The sequence below is a fragment of the Bombina bombina genome, chromosome 3, assembly GCF_027579735.1.
Source record: "Bombina bombina isolate aBomBom1 chromosome 3, aBomBom1.pri, whole genome shotgun sequence".
NCBI lineage: Eukaryota > Metazoa > Chordata > Amphibia > Anura > Bombinatoridae > Bombina > Bombina bombina.
Window position 1 is genome coordinate 629522380 of NC_069501.1, and position 6000 is coordinate 629528379.

The 6000-nt window shown below is 38.5% G+C and overlaps 1 protein-coding gene across 2 annotated transcripts in view; it reads right to left on the reverse strand.

Moving 5' to 3' along the window:
* Positions 1–3620, reverse strand: part of LOC128653800 (CYFIP-related Rac1 interactor A) — a 200658-nt gene extending 197038 nt beyond the window's left edge. Inside the window, exon 1 of one of the 2 annotated variants that reach the window (XM_053707311.1) lies at positions 3580–3620. The gene's annotated coding sequence lies outside the window, so the exon portion shown is untranslated. The remainder of the gene's footprint in view (positions 1–3579) is intronic. The other variant, XM_053707313.1, reaches the window with a different exon arrangement.
* Between the last annotated feature and the right edge of the window lie 2380 nt (positions 3621–6000).

Consider the following 6000-nt stretch of genomic DNA (forward strand, 5'->3'; position numbering starts at 1 on the left):
AGTTAGATACACACCTTGTATTACAGGCACAGTTAGATACACACCTTGTATTACAGGCACAGTTAGATACACACCTTGTATCACAGGCACAGTTAGATACACACCTTGTATAACAGGCACAATTAGATACAGACCTTGTATAACAGGCACAGTTAGATACACACCTTGTATTACAGGCACAGTTAGATACACACCTTGTATTACAGGCACAGTTAGATACACACCTTGTATTACAGGCACAGTTAGATACACACCTTGTATTACAGGCACAGTTAGATACACACCTTGTATAACAGGCACAATTAGATACAGACCTTGTATAACAGGCACAGTTAGATACACACCTTGTATAACAGGCACAATTAGATACACACCTTGTATCACAGGCACACTTAGATACAGACCTTGTATCACAAGCACACTTAGATACAGACCTTGTATCACAGCACACTTAGATACACATCTTGTATCACAGGCACACTTAGATACAGACCTTGTATCACAGGCACACTTAGATACAGACCTTGTATCACAGCACAACTACACAGCTTGTATCACAAGCACAACTACACAGCTTGTATCACAAGCACAACTAGATACAAACCTTGTATTACAGGCACAATTAGATACAGACCTTGTATAACAGGCACAGTTAGATATGCACCCTGTATAACAGTCACAAATATATACACGCCTTTTATCACAGATACAACTACACAACTTGTATTGCAGGCACAATTAGAAACATGCTGTATCACAAACAGAATTAGATACACACCTTGGATCACAGATACAATTAGATACACTCCTTGTATCACAGGTGCAATGTGATACACACCTTGTATCACAGGCACAATTAGATGCACACCTTGTATTACAGGCACAATTAGATACAGACCTTGTATCACAGGCACAACTAGACACACACCTTGTATCACAGGCACAACTAGACACACACCTTGCACCACAGGCACAACTACACACCTTGTATCACAGGCACAATTAGATACAGACCTTGTATCACAGGCACAACTAGACACACACCTTGTATCACAAGCACAATTAGACACACACCAGGTATCACAGGCACAACTAGACACACACCTTGCATCACAGGCACAATTAGATGCACACCTTGTATCATAGCCACAGTTATATACACACCTTGTATGACATGCACAATTAGATGCACACCTTGTATCATAGCCACAGTTATATACACACCTTGTATGACATGCACAATTAGATGCACACCTTGTATCATAGCCACAGTTATATACACACCTTGTATGACATGCACAATTAGATGCACACCTTGTATTATAGCCACAGTTATATACACACCTTGTATGACATGCACAATTAGATGCACACCTTGTATCATAGCCACAGTTATATACACACCTTGTATGACATGCACAATTAGATGCACACCTTGTATCATAGCCACAGTTATATACACACCTTGTATGACATGCACAATTAGATGCACACAGAAATAGAAGATCTCTACCAGTAACGAACAACAGCTCAGTGGCTTGTTTATAGCGAGTTAACACCTAGGGGCCGATTTAACAAGGGCCCAATGGCCCTGAATGTAACTGTTTCCGTGCGAGCCTTAAGGGTTACCGGAAACAGGAGTTAAGAAGCAGCGGTCTTAAGGCTGCTGCTCCTTAACTTGTACGCCTCCTCTGAGGCAGCGGACATCAATCCGCCTGATCGCATACGATCGGGCTGATTGACACCCCTGCTAGCAGTCGATGTGAATCTGCAGGGGGCAGCATTGCACAAGCAGTTCACCAGAACTGCTTGTGCAATGATAAATGCCAACAGTGTATGCTGTCGGCATTTATCGATGTCTGCTCGCACTTTTATAAATCGGCCCTCTAGAAGCAGCCTCTTTTAGACTCTGGGGAGGTCTCTTTGAGTGTGATAGGAAAAAACAGACGTGGGCTCCTTGCCCAATGTTCTTAGAGTAATATGGCTGCACCTCACTGATGAGGCCCAAAAATCATCTGGGGTTGCCATATTCCTTGTTCATAGAAGGATTGCCTGGTATTTTGGGGATGGACTGACCAATTTAGGCATGATCAGACTGATATACTTCAGGAAAGTTCTCCTCTGTGAAAAGCACAATTGGGATAAAAGAGGCTGCTCCCAGGTGTTAAGTCGCCATAGAACAAGCTACTGAGCTATTGTTACTTCCTGATAGAGTGCTTCCCTTTCTGTAACAATTAGATAAACACCTTGTTTCACAGGCACAATAAGACACACACCTTGTATCATAGCCACATTTAGACACACACCTTGTATCACAGGTACAATTAGATAGACACTTTATATCACAGGCCCAATTAGATACACACCTTGTATCATAGCCACATTTAGACACACACCTTGTATCACAGGTACAATTAGATAGACACTTTATATCACAGGCCCAATTAGATGCACACCTTGTTAATGAAGCATAGTTGTATCACAGACACACAACCTTATATTTAGTAGGTATGGTCCTGTCTGTGTTATTTCCTGAAGCTCTTTTATTAAAGAATGGGAAGGTAAGTGAGATTTTGCTAAAATCTGCATACAATAACATTGCTGTAGGAGAGATTGTAGAGGGATTTCTGGCCTTACAAAATCTAGGATAGAGGTTGTGAACCTTTTTGAATAATGTAAATAATCTAAAATAAAACCTTTAGATTGCCAAAAAATTAAAGGTATATTAAAAATTATAATGAATTATTCTTTAAACTCCATAATGCATATGTCAATGATTCATAAGAAAAATAAATTATTAAGTACTACAATTATAGCCAATCAGTCCATGTAGTATGGGGGTCGTCCAGAGGTGGAGTGCCATCAGATTTGTTATGAGTTCCAATATGGAGACTCATGCCTTAGGTTAACTACACTTGATCTGTGGAGTTGGTATATTTGCTCTTAATATAGTTATATGGCCAAATTAGAACATGAATATATTTAATTTATGCATCAGAACTATATTTATACACATACCTTGTATCATGAATGACTAGTTATATACTCACCTTTGATCACAGGCACCCAGTTACATACACATCTTGTATCACAGTCAAATAGAAAAACACCTTAATAGCAGATACCCAGTTCTATATACATCTTGTACTATAGACGCTCAGTTATATGAAACACTTTGTATCATAGGTGCCCAGTTACATATACCTTTGTATAACAGACACAGAGGTATTCACGTGTCACAGAATATCAGATATAACACATTTTTTACAACCCACACCCTGTTATACACACCTTTTATCACAAATCCAAGTATGTGCATATCTTGTATCTTAATGTGCATTTATATACACATCTTGTATCACAGACACATTTATTACACATGTATCACAGACATCCAGTCATATAGACTTAGTGTAACAAACACAGAGCTATATACATGTTGTATCGCTTATTTAATCTTTCATAAAAAAAAATAGGTTATTCACATATTCTGTATAATTTGCATGCCACTTATTTGTATGTTACAAATACACATAGCACAATTGTGTCCCCTGCTCTGCATACACACATAACACTCACCACTCAGCCGGCTGCATGAATAGGAGCGTGTGAGGATAGGAGCGTCAGTAGCACAGTGCAGCTGTGTGTGTGTGTGTGTCTGTATCAAGGACTCCTGCAGCTGCTAACTGTGCAAAATACATCACAAATGCAGACACCCTCCCCCCAGACCAACCCTAACGTCTGCATGGGCAGATTAACCCTCTGCATACAGTATCATGGAAGATTGCCCTTCTTCATTCATGCTATCAAGACAGATTAAGTCTTATCCTACCAATAAACCTCTGTTCTCCCAGTAAAAGCATTTGTTTTTTTTTACAGATCCAGCCAATCAGTGCAGCTTGGTTGCATCCAGAAATTACGTATTATTCAGTGTTGATACCAACAGCAGAGCTTGGCTTTGGGATCCTGTGGTACTTTGAACAATGATTTATGTAGTACAGTATGTGATAGAAGAAAAAAGGCTTGAGATAACATAACTTATGCTATGCATCTACTCAATAAAGCAACCAATAGTCTAAAGGCAAAATAAAGCAATCTCATAGGCTGATATAAATGTCAGATTAAGACTCATTCTCCTTAGAACCTCATGAGGTTTCTATGGAGACAGCCAATAACAGGCAAGCAACCACAAATAAAAAAATATTGTGAAATGAACTACTATATTGTTTCAAGTAGGAATACTGTCTCAAAGGCATATCATTTGTAATGTATTGTAGTGTACCACGTGTCTGTCTTAATTCACACTTAGAAATGTATTAAAATTGTAGTGAAATATTTAATAGTTGAATGGAACTGTTGTGGCAATATACATGCTAATGAAGCAAAAACTAACAAGAAGAATGTTTCTGTTAAAAAAAAAATCTTCAAATTCAGAATTTGACTAATTACTTTTATACAGCTGTAGATAAATGGCATACACTTTCCTAGTAAACATAGAAACATATGGCTAGATTTAGAGTTTTGACGGTAACGACCCGCGTAGCTAACGCTGGCTTTTTTCCCCCCGCACCTTTTAAATACCGCTGGTATTTAGAGTTCACAGAAGGGCTGCGTTAGGCTCCAAAAAGGGAGCGTAGAGCATAATTTACCGCCACTGCAACTCTAAATACCAGCGGTGCTTACGGACGCGACCAGCTTCAAAAACGTGCTCGTGCGCGATTTCCCCATAGGAAACAATGGGGCCGTTTGAGCTGAAAAAAAAACCTAACACCTGCAAAAAAGCAGCGTTCAGCTCCTAACGCAGCCCCATTGTTTCCTATGGGGAAACACTTCCTAAGTCTGCACCTAACACCCTAACATGAACCCCGAGTCTAAACACCCCTAACCTTACACTTATTAACCCCTAATCTGCCACCCCCGCTATCGCTGACCCCTGCATATTATTATTAACCCCTAATCTGCCGCTCCGTACACCGCCGCAACCTACGTTATCCCTATGTACCCCTATTCTGGTGCCCTAACATCGCCAACCCTTATATTATATTTATTAACCCCTAATCTGCCGTCCCCAACGTCGCCGCCACCTACCTACAATTATTAACCCCTAATCTGCCGACCGGACCTCGCCGCTACTATAATACATTTATTAACCCCTAATCCGCCTCACTAACCCTATAATAAATAGTATTAACCCCTAATCTGCCCTCCCTAACATCACCAACACCTAACTTCAAGTATTAACCCCTAATCTGCCGACCGGACCCCACCGCTACTCTAATAAATTTATTAACCCCTAAAGCTAAGTCTAACCCTAACACTAACACCCCCCTAAATTAAATATAATTTTTATCTAACGAAATAAATTAACTCTTATTAAATAAATTATTCCTATTTAAAGCTAAATACTTACCTGTAAAATAAACCCTAATATAGCTACAATATAAATTATAATTATATTGTAGCTATTTTAGGATTAATATTTATTTTACAGGTAACTTTGTATTTATTTTAACCAGGTACAATAGCTATTAAATAGTTAATAACTATTTAATAGCTACCTAGTTAAAATAATTACCAAATTACCTGTAAAATAAATCCTAACCTAAGTTACAATTAAACCTAACACTACACTATCAATAAATGAATTAAATAAAATACCTACAAATAAATACAATTGAATAAACTAACTAAAGTTCAAAAAATAAAAAAAGAACTAAGTTACAAAAAATAAAAAAATAATTTACAAACATTAGAAAAAGATTACAACAATTTTAAGCTAATTACACCTACTCTAAGCCCCCTAATAAAATAATAAAGCCCCCCAAAATAAAAAAAATGCCCTTCCCTATTCTAAAATACAAATAGAAAAGCTCTTTTACCTTACCAGCCCTTAAAAGGGCCTTTTTGCGGGGCATGCCCCAAAGAATTCAGCTCTTTTGCCTGTAAAAAAAACTTACAATATCCCCCCCCAACATTACAACCCACCACCCACATACCCCT